We start from the raw sequence: 8,885 nt of genomic DNA on the forward strand, positions 1-8,885 counted from the left end.
GCAGCGACGAACTGCCTTCTCTTCAGGGGGAGGGGAACTGGCGAGGAGGAGATAAGAGCGTAGTAACCGCAGGGCCTCGTCCCTTCCAACTGTAGATCGTTCCTCAGCAAAGGGGTGAGGCTATTATTTACTACTAGTACTAGCATTATGGAACGTTATGGGATTGCATTATACTGTAAATAATAGCACTAGTAAGAAAATTTTGGCACTAGGTAGTAGTTTTTGGCGTGGATTAAGAAATTTTGGGTATGTTTTCACCATTTTTTGTACACGCGAACTAGTGTCAAAAAACATCTTACATTATGTGACGGAGGAGTACGTACTCGTACTGTAGCAGTACTAGTACTACTTTTCTCAACTAGTAGTGTGATGTACTGTACTTCTAGTCTAGTCTAGTATAGTGCACCAGTTTTGAACTCTTGAATCTCAGGGACAAGGAGCTACAGTTGGAAGTGGAGGGTACTACTGTTCTCTAGAACCATCACTGTACTATCAATGCAGGGGAATTACACCTGCGTAGTGGCCTAGTGGGTACTCTCGGTGCTCTATTCAGCCGCCCCTCTCACATAGCTGGCCTACTCAGCCGCTCCTCTCACGCACACACTAGTAGCCTGTTTATCAACGACGGTTACTGCGGGGGCAGAACATTTGAGTTATTTGATACAGCAAGACTAGGCTTTTCGCTTCCATTTGTGGAGGTGTAATGGAGCTCGTCGAACTTTGTTAGTAGTTCCTTCTTTATGAATGAGATGAAGCAAAGCTTTTGCCTCCGTTTAAAAAAACACGTAAAGAGGAATTTCTTTTATAGTAGAGCCGATAATGGAGTGAAGTCCATGCGTGCAATGCCACAAGCTACAGAGTAGTAGTAGAGCACTTTATGTAGTACAGAGCCATATTGCACAGTTCCCAATGCCCCGCCAGGCTTTTCTGGCTCCTTGGGCTTAATTGGGAGGCGCTAGTTTAAGTATGCTACTAGATGATGAGGAAGCTGCAAGCGAGGTGCGGCTAGGGCGAGCACGCGAGCCACGGGATGCTGGGAAGGAAAACCCGTTCACGTGGCTAGGCTGTCCAGTGCACCCAGATTGTGGGGCTGCACGTCCGTTTGACTTCAAAACTCAAACTACCCATGTAAAATATTGGCTCGCAGCAAAGTGTAGTAGTACTATTTTTTTTAAAGGCCGCCGTGCGTTCGGGCGGGATCGAACCCACAAAACGAGTAGTACTCGTTGGAGTACAACGCAACCTAGAATCGCCTTTTGTCGCTAGTAGTATGTACATTGTTCCTTACAAGAAACCCCTAATAATGCAAGAAACCACTAAAATGCCAAGAAACTACTACCACTTGCATACGTGCCAGACTTAAGATAAGACTACCTTATCAACCATTGTACATGCTCTTACCAAAAAAATCCTCGAGTGACCTCCTACCTCCGGCCCGTCCACCTAGTCATCCTCGGCCATGGGACGCAGCTACCACCGCCGGCAGAAGGCGAGGTCAAAACCGCCGGCGGTGCGGAGCCCATGTTGCGACAGCCCAGATGCCAGCTCCGTCCGGCGCTCGCGGCTGCTAGCTAGCCAAGATAGCTCCGTCCAGCTGCTTGTCTGCAAGGTTTGCGAGCTAGATTGGCACGGCAGCGCGGCGGCTTGCTTGCACGCGCCGCGCTAAGGCCAGCCATCTAGCTCGAGCGAAGGCCAGTGCGGCGGCTTGCTCGCTCATGAGTCACGCTCGGGCCAGCTTGCCAACCCGTGCGGAGGCCAGCACGGTGTCCGGCCCGTCCGGCGGAGCGGCGGCCAACTAGCTCTTCACCGGCGCCACCGACGAACATGCATCAGTACTGTTTGAACTAATGTTCAGGAAAAATAATGATTTGAGGGGGAATAACAGGATAGAAGGTCAGATGTGGGTTCCTCGTGTTAGCGATCAAACAAAATGTGTTGGTTTAAGCTGCCTCGTCAGCACGGACGTGTGGGCCAACCCTGTCATAAATGGGTTTAAACGAACCTAATCGGTAGGAGTACTAGGTAGTAGTTTTTGCCGTGGATTAAGAAATTTTGGGTATGTTTTTGCTATTTTTTGTACAATAGATTCTTCCTAGGGCTGGTTGAAAGTGGTACTTTTTTGTTAAATACTATACATATTGTAAGTAGGAGTGAAAGTTAAGATTTGGAAGCCAATAAGCAAGGCTAGTTACATAGTGCATATGTGTACATGATTGAAAGTAAATATCAACCATGAGTGACTAATATCAGGATGGAAAACTCAAAACTATGGAATACTAGGAAAAAATGCATGGTTGGAAATACTAGCAATGTTCATGTCCGTTGCAACGAATCATAATTAGAATAATACTTATTCACAAACTTTGTACAAAACACTCTAATTTTGATATACATATGTCACTAGAGATATATTATGTTTCAATTAGAATATATTCCTTGGGCTGTTTTGGTGAGGCCAGGGAGGGATGTGGTTGGTTTTAAGATACTAATTATGGGTTTTTCTGCAAATTGGTAGACAAGTGGGATGTTGGTGAGAAAAGGCAACAACTTACCTCACAATCGTTAGATGTAGATCTAATGGTCAGAAACGACGGATGGCAGACACACCAGCATCACCAACTTAGTCTTGTGTAGGAGTACTAGCAAGATCCGTGCATTGCACGGAACATCAAGATGCATTTTTTTATAAAACACTTGTTGTGATTGACCCTTGCGGGAGTAATCCCATGTGTAAAAACTAATGATATCTCGAGAAATATGAGATAAGATGAAGAGGAGTGGGGTGTGGTGGTGGTTGGTGGTCGGACTGAGCGGAGGCATGGGGATTGACGACGCTGGCAGCGGCCACCAGGCCAGTTTGTTCCAGAGGCTTACTTTTTTGAGGTTTGTTGGAGATAAGGATGAACGAGGGAAGGCCTTGTCTGCAAATGTGGAGAGCGGTGCGGGTATCTTTTAGTTTAATTTCCATCCGTCAGATATAGATCGGACGATCTATATTGCAAGATGGCACACGTACCATCATCACCAACTCGGTTTTTATAAGAGAAGAAATATAAGTATGGAGATACAAATGTATTATCGATACTTGCTTCCATAAACGAGCATCTACATTCTATTCAATGCCTCGGCATGTGGGGCCTTAGCACAATGACTTCTCGACTGTGTAAAACAAAGATTTTCCCATCGCCGACAAGGAGGGAGTGATGGTGGCGTGCTTTTTGGCTTGCTCTAGTCCTAGTAGTCATACTAGGTGGTCTAAGCACGTGTAGATTTATTCTTTTTCACGTCTCGTGTTCGCCGTACTGCCATGACTGTTGATGAATAGACGGTAAGTTATTCACAGGGAAACCCTTGTTGAGCGTGTTTGCGAGAGAGAGAGAGACAGTGTGCGTGTGTGATATGTTAGAGATTGAGGCAATGATAACAGATTATTTGTGTCTATGTGTGTGGAGGATAGAGAGAGACATGTACATGGGGCTTTGTGGTGTGTAACGTGGAGACACATATACATAATTAGAGAGTGAGTGTGTGAGACACACATGCGGAGATGGGGAGAGATGAGGATCCAGATAAATGGGTGTTTGTGCGTGTCTGTGTGTGTTTGTGCGCGCATTTGTGTGTGAGAGGGAGAGAGTGTATGTGGAGTAGAGAGACCACTAATGATGTAAACCTAGTATAAGGGAAGGGGGAATGGTGTGACATGTGTAGTAGCGAGATAGCACGGGTGTGGGCGGGGGGAGCAGACTATTTGGAAGAGATATCGAGTGTGTGTGTGTGGGAGAGGGTGTGAGAGCGAGAGAAAGGGAGAGCTAGCGACGGAGAGAGAGAGAGAGGAAGAGAGGGGGCGAGAGGGGTCGTTTGTGTCCATAAATGGCGTATAGATAGGGAGACAATGTGGATGTTGTCGGAAACTGGCATATGAACGGAGACGTAAGGGAAGCGAGTCATCGTGTGTGTGATAGGGACTTCATGATAGATCTAGAATAGATGGTGTAGAGAACAATGTGCGAAATCGAGAACGATTATACATTAGGGAGCTATGCAAAGAGTCACGACATATATGTATACAGGGAAGGAGCTGTGGCGGGTCCGCATGTGGGAGAGATAGAGAGAGGAGAGTGGTGCACAAGGAGACAAAGTGTGCTTGTTTGCAGTGGGGCGGTGTCGGTGTCAAAACCGTCGGATCTCGGGTAGGGGGTCCCGAACTGTGCGTCTAAGACTAATGGTAACAGGAGGCAGGGGACACGATGTTTACCTAGGTTCGGGCCCTCTCGATGGAGGTAAAACCCTACTTCCTGCTTGATTGATCTTGATGATATGAGTATTACAAGAGTTGATCTACCACGAGATCAAAGAGGCTAAACCCTAGAAGCTAGCCTATGGTATGATTGTTGTTGTGTCCTACGGACTAAACCCTCCGGTCTATATAGACACCGGAGGGGGCTAGGGTTACACAGAGTCGGTTTACAGAGGAGGAGATCTACATCCGAATCGCCAAGCTTGCCTTCCATGCCAAGGAGAGTCCCATCCGGACACGGGACGAAGTCTTGAGTCTTGTATCTTCATAGTCCAACAGTCCGGCCAAAGCATATAGTCCAGCTGTCCGGATACCCCCTTATCCAGGACTCCCTCAGTAACCCCTGAACCAGGCTTCAATGACGATGAGTCCGGCGCGTAGATTGTCTTCGGCATTGTGAGGCGGGTTCCACCTCCGAATACTCCAAAATTGATTCCGAACACAAGGACCGTGTCCGGCTCTGCAAGATAAATGCCATATACCACCGTAGAGAGAATAATAATCCACAAATCCGATCTGTTGATAATTCCTTGTTGTGTGACATCACGCCATGGCTCGGTAACTTATTCGAACCGTTTGTACAACCTGCTTCCATACGTATCGCGAAGCGGTTTTTTAGCACGTCTTGTCAAAGCAGAGATTGTGTCCCCTTAATGCGGTATCCTCTTTAATACGGGCGTGGGTAACCCAACCGTACCACTGATTACGGTAAGTGGGGAACTAGCAGGCTCCGTTAGGAAAGCAGGGAGGCGTAAAGTTTCATCGCCTCGATAAAAAGGGGGAAAAGCCTCCTTCCTTCTACCCGCACCTCCTTCTACTTCCGCTCGCGGCATCATGTATTACTACGGGATTGATTTTCTCGATCTATCCCCCAATTCCTTCCTCAACATCTCGACGTTTATCATCATGTGCGAGGCCTTTCTCCGCGTCTCGCCACACTTCGGGCTATGGCTCAAGATCTTCAACGTGAAGCCCAAAGTGGTGAATGGCGAACATGCCGAGTGCGGAGGTGCCATGGTGAGCAAGATGCCCAAGGTTGTATGGCCGACGGGTAATTTAAATGACTCTGTCAAGGAGTGGCAGTAACAGTGGTTCTATATCACCGAGCCGCGTGGCAAAAAGTGGGCCACTGCTCCTGAGTTTTGATCTGGAGCCCTTTTGCGACTCACATCCTGGCCCAAGAAGGGTGTGAACTGATCGTCGTCCGATGAACTGTCAGTGATCCAGGTGCGGGTCAAAGGTATGGAGGATAAGGCCATCCGGCTTGTTGACGTGGTCCAGGTGATGCTGGTTCGCCTGATCCTTCCTTGTCAGCACAGAGGCTGTGATTTGTGGGAGTACGATCCGACTGAGCACCGGACCCTGCGGGAGCTTTTCGTCTCCTCGCACAAGGACATCTGGAAGGTGCTCTTTAAGTCCGGCAAATAATGGCTGGACTCGGCCATAGACCGCGGGCACCAATTGTCCCACCCCGCCAGCCCGGTAAGTTGCCATCATATCTTGGCTATTCGCATGTTTCATTGGTATGTCCTGAAGGAGATGTTTTTTCTAACGTGTCTATCCACGGCTGCCTTCAGGAATGGATGAAGGTGGCGGAGCGAATTCATTGTCCGGCCCCGATGCCGGAGGAACCGGTGGGACCTCTTCTGATGAAGATGCTGGTCCCAACGCCTTACAAGGCGCCGAAGAAGGAGGCCACAAAAAAGGCCAAGGAGACCAGGAGCGGTCTCCGTCATCGTGGCACTTTGGACACGAAGTCCGAAGACTCCGGTGACCCTCCCTCCTCCGGAGAGAACGAGGAGGAGGAAGAGGACGAAGAGGAAGAGGAGGAGGAAGAAGAAGAGCCCGAGTCCCCTACGAGGGGTAGGAAGAAAAGGGCAGCCTCCTCATCCTTAGAGGCAGATTCGCCTAAGAGGGGGAGAACATCCGTCCCCGAGGCGTCCGTCACGGCTACCGATAGCAGCCCGGAGGAGGATCCCAGGGCCCATCCCCTAGTACAATCGTGAGTGCACGAAATCCGAACATATTCATGCATACATAATATACTGTAGTATTTTGATTCGCACCGTGCTTTTTACAGTCTGGCGAGGTCTTCGGCCCAACAGACCTCATCAGAGGACTCGTTGGGTTCTGATGCCCTAGAGAGTGAAACACCTCCCAGGGGCCCTTCCCAAGAGCCTGGCTGTGACATCGAGGTGTCGTCCAAAGGACCTGAGCTAGGGGGCGTACCTCAGAGGCCGGACGTGCGGGAGCGGTAGTTCCCGAGAATGTCGATGGTGGGGGCCATTGTGAATTCGACCCGCAGCCGGACACAGTCCCGTAGGCCCTTAAGGCTCCGAGATCAGGTAGGCAGCCCCTCTTAACTAGAGGGTGCGATCCTTCTCCGCCTATGGCCTTCGTCAAACCGAAGGTGTCAGGCGGCCTATCGGCAGCACTAGAAAATGCGTCCATTATTGATGAACACCACGCTCTTATGGGCGTGGTGATAGAAAAGATTCAGGCTGCCGAGAGCGGACAGAATGAATCCTGCGTCAGCCTTATAAATGGCTTGGAGGTATGTATAGAGGACTATCATAGTATAGATAGTAGCCCCTGATACACTGTCCGGAGAGGACAGGAACCGGACAGGGGATCAACTTCCCGTCCGCAGGAGACCTAGCTAATGACGTATATGTTTTATGAATCAGATGTCTGCGGCGACTGCCTCCTCTCATGCCGTGGAAGTGTCCGGACTAAAGCAGAGTCTGGCGCAGGCCGAAGAGGAACTCGGCCGAGTGAGGAAGCAGCTGGAGGACCAACAAGGTATGTTCTAAAACTGTTAGTAAGTTTTAGCACAAATAAGTAGTTGTGACTATCTTAAAGTATATATATCACGCACTCCAGGGGCAAATGCCGAAATAGAGTTGCTCAAGAAGGCTATTGCCATGGCCGAAAAGAAAGCGGCCACTGAGCAGGCTCTCCGTGAGAAACACGAGGCGAGGGTCGTGCAAGCTGAACGAGAGCTTCAGGAGGCCGTAGGGAGAAGCGAAAGTTTGGAGCAGAGTCTATCATTGAAAGAATCCGAACTCGCCCAAGCTGTCCGGACCGTGAATGAGGTTCGGGAAGAAGCCCAAACGGCGCTAAAGGATATTCAGGAGGCACGAAAGATTGCAGCTGGTAGGAGTTTTATATTTTTGTTCAAAGTGCCCTACGCTTTCGTAGGGAAGATTCATGGTGACCCATTGAATCCTAATTTTTTCAGGGGCATTTGTAGATTTACCGCAGAGCATATCTAATGCTGCCCTATTCTTCCGAGCCGAGAAGAAGGAAACTGCGGAAAGGCTCTTCTGGTTGTAGTATTTGGCGCCGAATTATCCGGTGCCATTTGTCGACCAGCTCAAACAGTTGATCAAACTGCATCAGACGGCCGAACTAGCCATGAAGGATTTGCTTATCCGGCTATGGCCCGCTGAGCCCATACCGAGCAGTTTCTTTGGGCTCATGAAGCGGATTGTGAGGGCTTGCCCTCGGCTGGACGTCATCAAGTGGTCGGTTTGCGTAGAAGGGGCATGAATGGCCTTTGCCCGTGGGAAAGTGCACTGGGGGAAGCTTGATGCTGAGAAGCTGATGACAGAGGGTCCGCCGAAAGGGAAGGAGCACCGCAAGCCCGAACTATATTATGATGGTGTCCTGAAAGGCGCCCGCCTCATGGCCGAGGAATGTACAAAAGACATTATTTTCCCCTAAAAGCAGATGTGCTATCCTTTGTAAGGCAAAATAGAGTCACTTATATGTAGGTGTCTGCTGTGTGTAAATTCTATTCCGGTGCGGCCATTTTGATATGTTAGTCTTGAGAGTTGGCTAGTCATCGGCTTCTGCCCCCACGTAGGAACTATAGGGATGTTCGGGATAAACCTGAATACTCTTTATCCCATTCTTGGGTCCATGAAGGAGGTGTTCAGTACAGCGAACCAGGCAATCGGACTATAGGGCTTTATTACTCTCACTTAGCCATAAAAATTCGAGTATGGGAGGCGCAGCCCCTGGTGTTTGGAAGACCGCATGGGGGGCTCTAATAGCGCCTGATCGGTGGACCGATCCTTCGCACTCTGCATTTTATTGTGGCATTTATGCGGAAGAAATCCTTAAAGATTTGGCAACCTCTCGAACAGCTGACTAGCTCTCGCCTTATCATGACAGTCGGTTTTCGGCTTTCTCTACTGAGGTGTTCGTCCGGCAGAACCGAGACACAATCGCAGCAGTTCTCCTAGTGCTACCTTAGCCGATATTGTAGAACGTAAGGTACCAAAACATGGGAGCCGGGCAAACCCAACCAATGACACAAGACATGATTCGGAGCTGATGCATATAATGCTATAAGTTCAGGGTGCCGAACAACCGAGAAGGTGTTCGGACTTTAGTCATCGTAGTACGGGTGCAAGGAAGCCCCTGACGTGCAAAGGCATAACTCGATGTTCGGATGCCGTTATGACAGAATCTCGTTGAGAAATAGCAGATAAGTGTCAAATGACTCTACATGTTGTATTTAAGTAACACGTCTATGCGTATGAGTACGGTGCATGTTATAAAAGAGAGACATGACGACAGA

Source organism: Triticum dicoccoides, chromosome 5B (genome assembly GCF_002162155.2).
Source record: "Triticum dicoccoides isolate Atlit2015 ecotype Zavitan chromosome 5B, WEW_v2.0, whole genome shotgun sequence".
NCBI lineage: Eukaryota > Viridiplantae > Streptophyta > Magnoliopsida > Poales > Poaceae > Triticum > Triticum dicoccoides.